At 41.9% G+C, this 16434-nt stretch overlaps 1 long non-coding RNA gene across 2 annotated transcripts in view; it reads right to left on the reverse strand.

Moving 5' to 3' along the window:
• LOC142073451 (uncharacterized) overlaps positions 1–16434 on the reverse strand; it is a 251403-nt gene that overhangs the window by 18118 nt on the left and 216851 nt on the right. The window contains exons 1-2 of one of the 2 annotated variants that reach the window (XR_012670355.1): positions 13484–13610; positions 12922–13038 (exon numbers count right to left, since the gene is read on the reverse strand). The exons of the other annotated variant lie outside the window; for it this stretch is intronic. This is a non-coding gene — a long non-coding RNA (uncharacterized LOC142073451). Of the gene's footprint in view, positions 1–12921; positions 13039–13483; positions 13611–16434 lie in introns of those variants that run through there. 2 annotated transcript variants of the gene reach the window in all.

Here is a 16434-nt window from a genome sequence, read left to right on the forward strand (position 1 = left end):
GAAACTTCCTGAAAAAGCACAAGATCAAATCTGCCCAGACACACCCCTGGAACCCCGACCTGGGATATTCTATCTACTACCCAAGATCCATAAACCTGGAAATCCTGGGCGCCCCATCATCTCAGGCATTGGCACCCTGACAGCAGGATTGTCTGGCTATGTAGACTCCCTCCTCAGGCCCTACGCTACCAGCACTCCCAGCTACCTTCGAGACACCACTGACTTCCTGAGGAAACTTCAATCCATCGGTGATCTTCCTGATAACACCATTCTGGCTACTATGGATGTAGAAGCCCTCTACACCAACATTCCACACAAAGATGGATTACAAGCCGTCAAGAACACTATCCCCGATAATGTCACGGCTAACCTGGTGGCTGAACTTTGTGACTTTGTCCTTACCCATAACTATTTCACATTTGGGGACAATGTATACCTTCAGATCAGCGGCACTGCTATGGGTACCCGCATGGCCCCACAGTATGCCAACATTTTTATGGCTGATTTAGAACAACGCTTCCTCAGCTCTCGTCCCCTAAAGCCCCTACTCTACTTGCGCTATATTGATGACATCTTCATCATCTGGACCCATGGAAAAGAAGCCCTTGAGGAATTCCACCATGATTTCAACAATTTCCATCCCACCACCAACCTCAGCCTGGTCCAGTCCACACAAGAGATCCACTTCCTGGACACTACAGTGCTAATAAACAATGGCCACATAAACACCACCCTATACCGGAAACCTACTGACCGCTATTCCTACCTGCATGCCTCCAGCTTTCACCCTGACCACACCACACGATCCATCATCTACAGCCAAGCTCTGCGATACAACCGCATTTGCTCCAACCCCTCAGACAGAGACAAACACCTACAAGATCTCTGTCAAGCTTTCTTACAACTACAATACCCACCTGCAGAAGTAAAGAAACAGATTGATAGAGCCAGAAGAGTTCCCAGAAGTTACCTACTACAGGACAGGCCTAACAAAGAAAATAACAGAACGCCACTAGCGGTCACCTTCAGCCCCCAACTAAAACCCCTCCAACGCATTATTAAGGATCTACAACCTACCCTAAAGGATGACCCAACACTCTCACAAGTCTTGGGAGACAGGCCAGTCCTTGCCTACAGACAGCCCCGCAACCTGAAGCAAATACTCACCAACAACCACATACCACACAACAGAACCACTAACCCAGGAACTTATCCTTGCAACAAAGCCCGTTGCCAATTGTGCCCACATATCTATTCAGGGGACACCATCACAGGGCCTAATAACATCAGCCACACTATCAGAGGCTCGTTCACCTGCACATCCACCAATGTGATATATGCCATCATGTGCCAGCAATGCCCCTCTGCCATGTACATTGGTCAAACTGGACAGTCTCTACGTAAAAGAATAAATGGACACAAATCAGATGTCAAGAATTATAACATTCATAAACCAGTCGGAGAACACTTCAATCTCTCTGGTCACGCAATCACAGACATGAAGGTCGCTATCTTAAAACAAAAAAACTTCAAATCCAGACTCCAGCGAGAAACTGCTGAATTGGAATTCATTTGCAAATTGGATACTATTAATTTAGGCTTAAATAGAGACTGGGAGTGGCTAAGTCATTATGCAAGGTAGCCTGTTTCCTCTTGTTTTTTCCTACCCCCCCCCCCCCCAGATGTTCTGGTTTAACTTGGATTTAAACTTGGAGAGTGGTCAGTTTAGATGAGCTATTACCAGCAGGAGAGTGAGTTTGTGTGTGTATGGGGGTGGGGGGGATGTGAGAAAACCTGGATCTATGCAGGAAATAGCCCGACTTGATTATGTAAAGAGTTGTCACTTTGAATGGGCTAGCACCAGCAGGAGAGTGAATTTGTGTGGGGGGGTGGAGGGTGAGAAAACCTGGATTTGTGCTGGAAATGGCCCACCTGTTGATCACTTTAGATAAGCTATTACCAGCAGGACAGTGGGGTGGGAGGAGGTATTGTTTCATATTCTCTGTGTGTATATAAAGTCTGCTGCATTTTCCACGGTATACATCTGATGAAGTGAGCTGTAGCTCACGAAAGCTCATGCTCAAATAAATTGGTTAGTCTCTAAGGTGCCACAAGTACTCCTTTTCTTTTTGCGAATACAGACTAACACGGCTGTTCCTCTGAAACCTGTATTCCTATGCTAACTGTGGATACAAATCATAGAGCTGCCAACAAGAAATACCAACTGCTAGTGGTTCAAGAGGAATATTTTTCAAGCCAGAAGGGACCATTATGATCATTCTGTGTGACCTCCTTCATAGCACAGGCTAGAGAATTCCACCCATTCATTTTTGCATCAAGGCCATAACTTCTGGACGTGCTAGAGCATGCCTTTTAGAAAAATATCCAGTCTTGATTTAATGACTTCCAGTGATGGAGAATCCAACACATCCCTAGGTTAGATTGACAACTGGTTAATTACCCTGAATTGGGGCCTTTTTTCTAATCTGAATTTATCTAATTTCAGTTTCTAGCCATTCTATTCTATTCTGTAGAGATTCTTATACCATGCTCATCAGCATAGTATCTGTGCACCTACCTGGAATTTATTAACCAAGATGACTAACATCTAACATTTGTTCTCTCATCCTCTTCTCAAAGGGAGGCATGTGTGCAGAGGAGTGCTTTGTTTGGGAAATTTTAAAACACATGTGGTTATGTGTTTGTGTGAAAGAAGGAAAGGTCAAAGAAAAGATCCTTGCCATTAGAGCAGAAGGTGATGAGCTTTGGAATGGTTCTTAATTCTTGTGGGAGTTCATTCTTCACCAGTATAAAACTCAGGTAAGTTACACACATTCCTGTCCCTTAGGTTTTTATTGAGGATTTAAACTCTCTACTTTTGGGACAAAAAGAAGTAAATGTCCCTCGTCTCCACTTTTTCAAGTATGCATACTCCTCCCGGGGCTTGTAACAAAATAAATAGGCCAGATCCTCAACTGGTTTATATAACTGAAACTCCATTGTAGTCAGGGGCACTATGCCAATTCAATGGCTCAATTTCAATAACACTTCTGCTTCTAAATCCCTTAGGCACTTTTGAAAATCTCCACTGAGTCTTTAGATAAAAATATGTCACCTGAATATGTGAGTGGACTATGTAGAATATCAGTGACTTTGAGGTGTACAGTACTTTCAGAACTCACTCTGTGCTTTAATCACAGGAGATGCCACATTTTTACGATAAAAATGCTTTACAATGTAGGAATCATGCTGAGCTGGAACTGGAGGCAATGGGCACAGAAAAATTTATAATCACCTATAACCTGAACAACTGATGAATGGCTAAAGAATAACACATTTATACTCAGCTCAATAACCTAACATTTTAGGGTTGTTGTTTGGGGTGGGTTTTTTTCAGATTTTGAAGGCAGTTTGCTTATTAGAGTTTTATAACAGCCTCAATGAGTCCAAATTCTGTTCAAACCAATGAAAGCATCTTCTGAAACAGCTGTATTTTTATGTGCATGTGTTTTAGTCAATTAGAAGGTCTAGCCTTAAGGATTTATTTTAGTGTAATCTGCTAAAAAGATAAGTACAGCCAGATGCAGTGGCTTTATAAACTACTGGACAATTGGAACTGGAGCTAGATGGTATTTGAAATCAACTCTAGCCCAGGAATATCCTTCCACTATAGGAAATGGTGGACTAGATGACCTTCTGGGGTCCCTTCCAACCCTTATATTCTATGATTCTATGATTCTATGAAATGGGTTATTTCTTCCTAGCCTAAAATAGCCTTTTTAATTGTGTAAAAACACCTAAAAAAACTTTAAGAAAAGGAGTACTTGTGGCACCTTAGAGACTAACCAATTTATTTGAGCATGAGCTTTCGTGAGCTACAGCTCACTTCATCGGATGCATACCATGGAAACTGCAGCAGATATTATATACACACAGAGATCATGAAACAATACCTCCTCCCACCCCACTGTCCTGCTGGTAATAGCTTATCTAAAGTGATCATCAAGTTGGGCCATTTCCAGCACAAATCCAGGTTTTCTCACCCTCCACCCCCCTACACACAAACTCACTCTCCTGCTGGTAATAGCCCATCCAAAGTGACAACTCTCTTCACAATGTGCACGATAATCAAGGTGGCCCATTTCCTGCACAAATCCAGGTTCTCTCACCGCCTCACCCTCCTCCAAAAACCACACACACAAACTCACTCTCCTGCTGGTAAAAGCTCATCCAAAGTGACCACTCTCCCTACAATGTGCATGATAATCAAGGTGGGCCATTTCCAGCACAAATCCAGGTTTTCTCACCCCCCCCCCACCCCCATACACACACAAACTCACTCTCCTGCTGGTAATAGCTCATCCAAAGTGACCACTCTCCCTACAATGTGCATGGTAATCAAGGTGGGCCATGTCCAGCACAAATCCAGGCTCTCTCACCCCCCCTTCCCCCCCCCCCCCCCCGGGGACACACACACACAAACTCACTCTCCTGCAGTCTATACTGAGGCAAAGAAAGACGGTTGGGGTAGTCCTAGGAAATATGTAAAATACAGTTTAAATGGTTGGTAACTGTCTTCTCTGCTTCTGTGTATGTACATCCATAGAGAAAATCAATCTGTCGTATAAACCATTCAACTAAATTAAATTCTAGTTAGCATCTGGGATCCCGTCAATAATAGTAGTTATATTTCTGGAGATCCAAAGAATGGTGGAAGTAATAGGCACATAAAGATTTGAAACGTTAAATAAATTAATTGTTGCATTTCTGCTGCTACCAAAACATGGTTTTACAGAGTAATTAGTAATTAGGTATCTGACTTTAATGAATAAAATTATGCAATAATTTAAATTCTCAAGACATGTATACCATCAGTGATGTTTATTGACTCTCAAATGCATTAACTTTGCAGTCATCTTCTTGGTAGTTCAACATAAATCTTTAACAGTAAGAGATTGTCACCACCATTTTAAGTGATTTTCATGGTCACCATCATCCTGAAAAATAGTCCCCTGTGACCGTAGCTCTTCAAATAGAGTCAAACAGAAACACAACCCAGTTTTAATAACAGTAAAATTCAGGTATAAACCCACCAATGCAAGAAAATTCTGCTTTCACAATGTCTACATAGACAGTACCTATCACCACCCAACTTTTCTGAGACTCTGCGATGTAGCCATAGGCACAATTAGTGAACAGACTAAACGTAAAGGACCAGATTTTTAGTCCTGCCTTAACCAGGTCTCCGCTGGGCCTCCAATTCTGTGTGTGCAAATAATTGCAAGTGCAGTCTATTCACTTGTTATTAGCCCAATTTTAAAGATGGGGAATAGTCACGCAGAAGTATCAACCCTGAAATCACCTGGGCTCTTGGAACCTAATCCTGCAAAGCATGTCCTTAGCTTTAATAATCCCGTTGAAGTCAAAAGAGAAACTAGTGACTTACTAAAGTCACCCAGGAAGCCTATGGTGCTGAGAATTGAATCCAGATCTCCTGAATTCCAGTCCAGTGTCATAATCACATGAAAATCCCTCTATTTTGGCCATATTCTCTGACCATTAAACTGTCTTTATGCCAAAAGCCTCCTGACATCAATGAGAGTTTGGAGTGAGTAAGGACTGATTAAAGCACTGTTGTACATGGCTGGCTGGTTCTTGCTCATATGGTCAGGATATAACTGACTGTCACATGTGGGGTCAGGAAGGAATTTTTCTGCAGGTCAGATTGGCAGTGACATCTTTGTTTTACCTTCATCTGCAGTGTAGGGTGCAGGTCATTTGCAGGATTATCCTGGTATACCTCAAACAATTCCCTGCCATTGTAAGGGCCCCAGGAACTGATGTACCTCAGTCCCTCCTATTCTCTGCCTGCACCTCATAACAGTTGAATCTCTTTAGTTTAGATACTTTGGTCTAATTACAGTTGTTGGGTTTAGTGTCCAGGTGCTGGGTGGTGCTGGTGGTTTGTGATATGCTGGAGATCTGGTGGTCTCTTCTGAAAGTCAAGCTGTGTTCTTTCTGATTTGTGCATAATCACCAATCATAAAGCATCTGCAGGGAGGACTTAATACAAGACACAACAGAACCCAGCTCTCTCTCCCATAATTAAAGTCTATTTAGTATAAATAATATTTATTTGTGTTGCAGTAGCATCAACGAGCTCCAATCACGGACCAGGACCACAGTGGGCACGAGAGCATGTCTACACTGTACAAACACAGAACAAAAAGATAGACCAAAAACTCTTTGGGGCAGGGACTAAGTACAAGACAAAAGAGAATAGGTGGGCACAGTCAAACAAAGGAGCACAAGGAAACAATGAAGAAGATGAGTGAATCCTAAGAGAATAATAAATAGCAAAAACTTATCTGTGTCACTAAAATAAACAGATGTGGCTTGGCATATAAATAGGAACTTAATCTATTTTTCTGCTCAGAACCACACACATTAAGATCTGTAGCATCTCACTCTTTATGATTAACATGGAACAGAGCTGGTGATATGTCATATTCTTCATATGGATGGCAAAGCAACTACACATGTTCAGACTGGTTTACTATGAAACACTTAAGTCAGGGAAGAGATCCCGAAGATGGAATCCTTGCTCAATCACAGTTCTGCATCAACACTGCCATACATTCTCCACAAATGGACTGCCATCTGGCAAATACCTGAATGAAATACAACCCGTGTTCATATATTTGCTATAATGCTAATTCTTGTCTTTTTATAACTGGCTATAAGATAACATCTTCTTTATTGCTCCCTCATTGATTTGTTCCTTAGAAGCAAATGAGAGCATTTCAGAGAAAGAAATATATAAAATAAAGCAGAGAGGCAATCTGCATGTAAATCAGCATCAGTCATTGACATTTGAGACTTGACAATAAGCCATCTCAGTCCCAGCTGTCCCTGCAAAAGCTGATCTCTTTTGTAAGACAGAGAACACTGAAAGCAAACAGAACCCAGAATGAATTTAGATAAGATGCAGCCCCTCTTTAGCTTGAAGTTTTTTCTAAAGCTTCCTTTGTTCTTTAGCACCCAAGAATACTTTCTACCTAATGTCAGTGTCAATGTCAATTTTTCATTTGTCACTTTCCTCCCAACTAATGCAGTTTCCCTAAAAGTCTCATTTAAGTCATTTAGAATATATTTTCTCAGCTATCTGGTTGCAGTCCAACAGAATGTTCCTTAAACTTCACAGTGTGAATAATTCCACTTTCTCCACTACTTTATGTGGTACGTTAAAACAGGCTCCTAATCTGCTGCTGCTGTTAAAGCTACTAAGGATAAACTATTGCATTGTTCTGATTGCATTGTTATATCATTTATTTTACTTTAACAGTTCTCACTCTGTACAACAAATTCCCCAAATGTGGATTTTTTTCTATTTCAGGTACTGTGATAGAAAATAACCAAAATAGGTTTGGATTTACAAAATGAATATTATTGGACCTTATGAATGGTTTTGTACAGGACTAAAAAGGTTTTATTTGGATAAGCCAAATGACTTAACTGTTAGTACAAAGACACTGTACTGAAGACACAGTATGAGATATGACCTTGTGAATACTCTTTCTCAGGTCAGCAGGAAATGGAAACTTGGAATGGTAGAGGAAATTGTGACTAGCATTTCACTCATACATTCTTATGGCTAGTTGTGGAAGGTCACTCCAAAATCATGATATTGTTTCCTCTTCCAGCCACCAGGGGAAGCCTTGCATTTCCATAGAACAGGGATCAGCAACCTTTGGCACGTGGCCCATCATGGAAATTCGCAGCGGCCTGGGACGGTTTGTTTACCTGCAGCGTCCGCAGCTTTGGCTGATCGCAGTTGCCACTGGCCGCAGTTCGCCGTTCCAGGCCTATGGGAGCTGCGGGAAGCAGCGGCTAGCACATGTGTAGCTGATAAAGTATATGACAGTGCTCGTACTTAGGCTGGCTCATCACTTCCTTAGTCACTCAGGATGGAGAGAGATCTTTTGGCCTGTTCTAAGTCAGTTATCTAAGGCAAGGGAAAAATCACTATTGATGCATATATCCTAAAGAATGGTAAGTTCCAGTCTCTCATTTAAAGAGCCCAGAGTCATCATGACATCCTACAGAGTGTGAGAACAATGTATTTCCCCAATACCCCAGTTAATCCTCAGTTACATAATTCAGTACACAGTGAGTAGCTCTAATAATCCAATTCCTCCAGTTGCGGTTCACCCAGATGGAATAATAACTGACCATGATTTCCATACTCACATTGAATAGTATCCATCGCCAGAAGATATCCCATTGACTTCACTGGGATTGCATGTGGAGTACAATATTGTAAGTAAGGGTATCATAATCTGGCCGTGAATCACTCCTTCTTTATTACTTTTTTTCAACTAGGCAGAGGTACTTGGGTTGGGTTTTACTCAAGGGTTGTGTGGGGGATGTAGATTACATCATAGAGGCACAACTCACATTACTCCTGGGGGAATTCTGCACCACTGCGCATGTGCAGAATTTATGTCCCCCACAGATTTTTTTGCTTCCCCACAGAAAAATTACTTTCTCATGGGGAAGCAAACGGAAGCCATAAGAGCAGTCATGTGACCCTCCCCAGCAGCATATTTGGGTGCCCAGGGCAGGCGTCAGAGAGGTAAATCACTGTGGGGCAGGAGACGAGAATGGGGAAGACTCGGCTGGTGGCTTCTACCCCGCGCCAGGCTCAGCTGCTAGTCCTGGCTGGGCTGGGTAGGACAGGACTTCCTCTTCCCCTGCATAGCATCTGGGGCTACGTCAGACCCACCCCCAGATTTTCCCCCCAACTGCAGGAAGCTCTACACACTCCCCCTCACACACACACACACACCACCCTGGCTTCCTGCACCCATCGCTCCTCAGCTGCAAAGGGAGGGATATGTGTACAGGGAGCTGCTCCCCCATCCACCCAACCCCTGTGCATCCAGACCCCCTCATACCCAGACCCTCCCGCTGAGCCTCACCCCCCACACTTGGAATGCCCACAATGAGCCCCACTCCTCATGCACCCTGATGAGCCATCTGCACCCAGATGCACACCTCACCGAGCCCCAACCAGCTTCACCTGGATCCCCAACCCACTGAGCTCCACTCCCCCAGCATCTGGACCCCAACAACCAAACCGCCTGCTGAGCTCTATCACCCCCACACACAGAGTTCCCCTGTGGAGCCCCAACGACCTTCACGTGGACCCCCCTGCAGAGTCCCATTACTGTTGCACCCAGAAGCCCACCCCCCACCCCCAACAAGCCCCTGTGCATCCAGATTTCCCTCCCCCCAGATCTCCCACTGAGCCACCCGCATCCAGATTGCCCCATACAGAATCCTCTCAACCCACACCTGGATCCCCCCACACTAAGCCTCTCCACACTTGGATCCTGCCTGCCTACACCTGGTGCTCCTGACATGGAGGGGCAAGGCCCTGGGGTGTTTCTGGGGCAGGCCCAGTTCTTGTGCTGTGTCAGGCTTCAGTGCAGCCTCACTGCTGAGTCCGTATCCCGGGGAAGTGGGGAGCTGCCCAGTGATCTCCCACCTCTGTGCAGCCAGTGGTCTATGCTCCCCCCCATGCCATGCTGGAGGCTTCACATTTATTTGACAAATAAAATTTGCAGAATTTTGCAGAATTTTAAAATATTGTATGCAGAATTTTAATTTTTTTTTTTTGTGCAGAATGCGCTCAGGAGTATCCCATGGAGAACACAGGGGTCTAACTGCAGGGAGATCCTTGCAAGATTAGGGCCTATGTTACTTTCCTTCACTTTCTTTCTTATCTTTAGAGATCTTAGCATATTATCAAAATAAATAATGGATCAAATACCTCATTAAGAACCTGAAGCACTACTTTTGTGCTATGAATTTAAAAATAGCAGCAATGTTTGGGTTGCTAAACAGAACTGTGAGGTTATGGGAGAATGAAACCATTGATTTCCTTTTGACAGAAACAAGTCAGATTCATTTTAGGATGTTAGCCTTAACTGTGCATGAGTTTTATAAGCTTAACCTGTGCTAGTCAGCTATGAGCTCAGTGGTTGAGGCTAAATACAAATTTGGGACTAGCCCACTTCACACCATATAGAACCCAACTGATTATGTTCTGACTCAAGCTTTAGATTCAATGGCCCTGGTCCATTGAACTTTGTGCAGTTTGTTTACAGCAAGGTATACTGAATGCAAAATCCTGCCTTTCTTCCTGGAGAGTAAAATCAAAGTTGAAACCATCTGGCCTTTAGAAAACACTCACAAAGGGAAGGCCATTGCAGGATCCTTGATATTTGAAAATCTGCAGAAGATAGCACTGACAATTCCCAGTGGGCGATGTCTACATTCTTATTCATACAATCTGTAGCACAAAGGTGCAGGGAACAAATGAATGTTACATTTTTGAATTCTTTAGCAGTTACAAGGCAACACCTTCACCCCTTCCCTTCCCAGCATGGCATATTTCTTTCTATTTTGGAGTCTTTCACCATTTCTTAATAAGCAACACGCATCTCACTCAGGAACTCTCTCCCTCCTCCCCTATTATTTTTTCCAGGACTTTGGGGGGCCCCATGGACTGCTTTTCCATAGCAAGAGTTCACTATAAAAGACAAAGTTAGACTGTATGTTCTTTGGGACGGAGACTGTCATATTGCTGTGTGTTTATACAGCGCCTAGGGGTCCATGTTCATGACTAAGATTCCTAGTCATGATGATGATAATAATACTAATAATGTGAAGCATTAGCACACGAACATTCCTAGAAAATGTTAGAAGTGGGTGGAAATTATCCTTATGCTCAAATAAATTTGTTAGTCTCTAAGGTGCCACAAATACACCCTTTATTATCGTCTCTGGCTTTTCTGCAAGTGTAGTTCTAGTACAATGCCTCAGTCCCAACATACAGAAAGAACAATCCAATGTGGGAAATACCATGAAAAATGGGTTTTCTGGAGCACTTTAAATTACGGGAAAGAAGGAGGTTAGTGCTCTGGGATAGAAATGTTGTTCCAGACACAGGGAGAGGCATGGAGTAATGTAGTAAAATGTGAGAACAGGAGCTGTAAGGCTAGCATCATTGGTGGAATGAAGAAGGAGAAGAAAGAAAACAGAATAAAGTTACAGGCTGGGTCAGAGTCCTGAGGACAAGAACCGTAAGTATAAATCAGTTGGCAACGGAGAACCAGCAGAAGGATTTAAATAGGGGAGTAACGTGACCTTTGCGGTGAGTAAGAAAGATGATTTTGGCTGGACTGGAAGGGAAGGAACCCAGAGAAGAAGAAGAGGCAGATGTCAAAGTGGGAGGTAACCAAGGCTTGTACAATTGTGTTAGCTGAGAGGAACTGCTGCCACCAATGATATTAATCTCATATCTGAATACAGCTGGTTGAAATTTTAAAAATGTTGATACAATTTCAAATTGAATAAAAAAAAATCAGGAATTTTTTAAAAATTTCTGCAAAATTGTTTTCCTATTTTCAATCAGCTAGCCAGCTGGTCAACAATTTTCAAATTTTAAATTTAAAAACAAAAATGAATTTCTTGTGAGGAAATTTTCATGATTTTCTTTCCGCTCCCTCCCATTTTCAACCAGTTTCACGTCTGAAGGAAGGGACTTAGGAAATAAGAGTTCCTATCAGTTGCCATATTTATTCTTCAAAAGAGACCACAACAACAGAAGTATTCTAATTTGCTGTGTTTTAGCTAAAAACTCGCTACATTGCGATCTTTGCTAGAACCACAACTGGTGAAAAACGGGGGAAATGATTTTCAAGACAAATTTTCCAAACAGCACTAGTTACAGCAAGCATTTTTTGCTAAATGGGCATTCTTCATCCTCTTTCGCCACAGCTGGTGGCTTAGCACTTGTATGAAACTAACTAAATAACTTCCCAATTAATGAAAAGCTCTGATCATTACTTTGCCTTTATGCTGTATGCTGCCCACTTCTGCAGGAGCATACTTTCACCTATCAGTCCGAAAAATGCAGCATATAAATGAAGGGGCTCTCAGGTCGGAACCTGCAGAGAGAGATCCTGCAATCCTTTTCTTCATTCTGCACCACCCAGAAAGACATACACCTGTAGATCCCTGACACTGTAGCAAGGACCCCTAAGGAAATCCTTTAGCAAAGCTTTGCCAGTGTTAGCAACTGATACATTGCCATCTGTTAGACTGATTCCCTCTCCAGTTCTTTTCCTCCTGGGACATTTCTAAAAGCAGCTATATCTGGTTTACTGTAGCTGTGCAATTAACTGATAACTAATGGTTTTCCAGTAAATGGTTATGGCTGGAGACCTCACCGTAAACTCTCAGACAGCAAAATGCCCCGTTTAACTCAGTGCCGTAATCTATCGGTTTATCCCCAGGTAAAGAGGAGACTTGTAATGATGATAAAGGGCTCACTTGTAATGAATATAATATTGAGACTTCAGGACACAGACAAAATCTTTAGACTTTCACAGACTCTTTAGCTTTCAAGCTAATCAAAACAGCCTGTGATGTCACCACACAGGGTCTTGGTAAGTCTTGGCCTGAACCAAACAATCAGATTAGACTGCTGGCTTCTCTAGAAATAGCATATTCCTATCTTATGTAGGAACATCAGTATACTACACAAAAACACACAAAAAGAGACTCCTTTCAATCTCAATCTCGCTCAGGCCTGGCTCTCTGTTGTCCTGCCCCTTGTTTAATTATTTACACAAGGGCATCAGGAGTAGAACATACCACCTTTCTGGTCTGGTAGCATCTTACATTCACTTTGCACTGGTTCAAATGACTACACAAAGTGCAAGATAATGGGAAAATCAGGGCCATCTCGTCTTTACTGTGACCTTCAAGTTTCTTTCATGTTCATATGTATTACTTTTAAATTGTCTTTTTAATTTGTGTTACAAACTTTAAAAAGTATAGTTTAAATACCTTGGACGCCATTCCTTTGAATCATCTCTGTGTTACATTATGCAAGACTCTAATATAGTTGTCCTTCAGACTGATTTAATCAGGCATCTAACGTTACAGTGACATCAGAACTGATTTCTAGGGCGAGAAAGATAAAGAGACAAGAACAAAACATGACTTGTGCTGAAGAGGAGCAAATTATAGCACCTTCTAGAATGCTTCGGGCACTTATTCTAGCGAGTCATATGCATGAAATCTATCTTATCATGTCTGACCCGCTGCAGGACACGGCACATGAAATATCAAAAGGATCTTGTTCCAGAGTTGTCAAATAAAAACTTCGCTGAGATCTCAGATTTGAACTGTCTAAATCAAACAGAGAAGCTTCTTGTGTTGGTTTAGATTACTTATATACACAGCTTGAACATTTCCTAATTCTGCTGAGGTCCATACAATTCTGCCTTTTGAGAAGCATTATCTAGATCGTTTAATGCCTAGTCAATGGACCCTGTCACGTCAAAGAAGAGCCATTACATGAGAAAATAACAAAAATGTTTACTTTAGGCTGGGAAAAGAAACTTACTTCTGTTATTGACTCCTTATCCCATCACCTTCTTGTACCAGTTCCTTCTCTGCTCTTGTAATCCTTCATGGTTAGGTGCTCAACTGCTACTAACAAGAAAATATAACAGATGGACAAGGTAGCTTGGGATGTACACACTATGAATACGGAACTGTCCTCACTCCACTCTCTCTCATTTCTGTCTCTTTGAACAGCCATACACCTGTGTCTTATTGGCAGTGCAGTTGGTTGCACTGTGGGAAGATGGTCTCTGAACCAGATGAAGAGGAAGTGGAAGGAAGTTTGATGTCTGAGCACAGTTTTGAACGAGCGCAACAATGACAGATGGACTCAGGAGCGTAAATACGAACAGTCCTAGGGACGTTGAAACATAATTTCTGAGCGGTATTTGGGCAGTGAAACAAATTACGATGTTTGTTCTCAACTCTGATTTAAATTAAAGATGACAAATTAACAGAGAAAAGCTGTGAAAGGTGCTGATTTGTTTGGCTCAAGGTGCATTTTGTGGAGAAAATTTACAAGTATATTGTTGCAGAATATTTTTTATTGTATAAGAAAAGGGTAGTCAGTGGCATAGACAACTTTCTTCTGTGTGATGGGGAGGGCTAGAGTTAAAAAGAACATAAAATAATAGCTGCTGAATATGTTTTGTATACTATTTAATTACTGTCGCAGAGACAGTTCTCTGATAATTCAGTTTGTTCTCTTCAAAACGGGAGGGAGATAGCTGCTTGGAGTCCCTCTCTTTCCCCCAGAATATCAGATGGCTTTGATAGCCAGGGCCAGGTTGAAGGTATCTCCTGCAACAGGCTCACGATTCTCCCTTTCCTTCCTCTGGCTGGGAAATAGCTCAGCAGGGTCTCCATTTCTTGTAAAGGGGAATTCTGTGTGACCTGCCCATACTTCTCCCATTCCTTTTGCAGCTAAACTGGCTGTTTCCCTTCTTCTCTGATGAGGGTTACTGATTCTCTCTCTCCTCTCTTTGTGCTCCTGGACTTCGGATCCACTCTCTCTAGGGGAACCTGGGATAGGTCCAGCCAGCTGCCTCTCCTCTGGGGATGACTCCCACAGCCTTTTAATTGGCTCGTTTTTCCTCCCTTCCCATCCCCACAACATGAGTTCCATGTGCTCTTTTCACAAAAGGAGGGGGGAGAGGCCAGATGATCAGACATCACGGAGCCATAATTCTCTGTCTGTCCTTTTGCAGCCTCTGGCTTCTGTCCTATCATGCCTTGGGGTCAAAGGACCTCCAGCTATCACCTTATTTATAGTCTTCTCCTTGTCAGAATCTCTGGGTGAGAGAGGCACATAAAAGCAATTGTTTTCCAGTTAAATCAACAGATCAGATAAAGGCTTTTTCCTTTCTTCGTTCTTTTGCATTCTACGCAGTTCTACAAAGAATGTAGTGAGTACAGACAACCAAAAGGCAAGCTAAATACTATAGTTTTTGCATTGGTCTTCACTGCAAAAAGGATGTGAAGGAGATTCCCAAAGCTGAGCCATTCTTTGTAGGTGACAAATCTGAGGATCTGTCCCAAATTGAGGTGTAAATAGAGGAGGAACAAATTGATAAATTAAACTGTAATAAGTCACCAGCCAAGAGTTATGAAGGAACTCAGCTATGAAATTGCAGAAACTACTAACTCTGGCATGTAACCTATCACTTAAATCATCCTCTGTAGGAGATGACTGGAGGATAACTAATGTAATGCTGATTTTTTAAAAAGACTCTGAAGGTGATCCTGGCAATTACAGGCCAGTAAACATAACTTCAGTACTACGGAAATTGGTTGAAACTATAGTAAAGAAAAGAATTAGCAGACACATGGATGAACATGGTATTTTGGGGAAGAATCAACACGGTTTTTGTAAAGGAAAATAATGCCTCCCAATCTATTCAAATTTTTTGAGGATGTTGACAAGCATGTGGACAAGAGGGATATAGTGTACTTGGACTTCCAGAAAACCTTTGTCAAAGTCCCACACAAAAGGCTCTTAAGCAAAGTAATGAGATGTGGGATAAGAGGGAAGGCCCTCTTATGGATCAGTAACTGGTTAAAAGATAGGAAACAAAGGGTAGAAATAAATGATCAGTTTTCACAATGAAAAGTGGCAAATAGTTGGGTCCCTCAAGGATCTGTACTGGGACCAGTGCTGTTCACATATTCATAAATGATCTGGGAAAAGGGGGTAAGTAGTGAGGCGGCAAAGTCCACAGATGATACTAAATTACTTAAAATAGTTAAATCTAAAGCAGATTGCAAAGAGATAAAAATGATCTCACTGGGCGACAAAATGGCAGATTAAATTCAATGTTGATGCATGCAAGGTAGGACTGTCAAACGATTACAAAAATTAATCATGACTAATCGCACTGTTAAACAATAATAGAATACCATTTATTTAAATATGTTTGCATGTTTTCTACTTTTTCAAATATATTGATTTCAATTAAAACACAGAACACGAAGTGTGCAGTGCTCACTTTTTAATTTATTTTTGATTACAAATATTTGTGCTATAAAAAACAAGAAATAGTATTTTTCAATTCACCTCATACAAGTACTGTAACACAATTTTTTACCATGAAAGTTGAACTTACAAATGTAGAATTTTGTACAAAAAAATAACTGCATTCAAAAATAAAACAATGTAAAACTTCAGAGCCTACAAGTCCACTCAGTCCTACTTCTTCTTCAGTCAGTCACTCAGACAAACAAGTTTGTTTACATTTGCAGGAGGTAATGCTCCCTGATTTTTGTTTACAATGTCACCTGAAAGTGAAAACAGGTGTTCACATGGCACTGTTGTAGCCGGCATGGAAAGATATTTATGAGCCAAATGCATATGCATAAAGATTCATATGTCTCTTCATGCTTCAACCACCATTCTAGAGGACATGTGTCCATGCTAATGAGGGGTTCTGCTCAATAACAATCTGAACCAATGTA

This window comes from Caretta caretta, chromosome 10, assembly GCF_965140235.1.
Source record: "Caretta caretta isolate rCarCar2 chromosome 10, rCarCar1.hap1, whole genome shotgun sequence".
Taxonomy (NCBI): Eukaryota; Metazoa; Chordata; order Testudines; family Cheloniidae; genus Caretta; species Caretta caretta.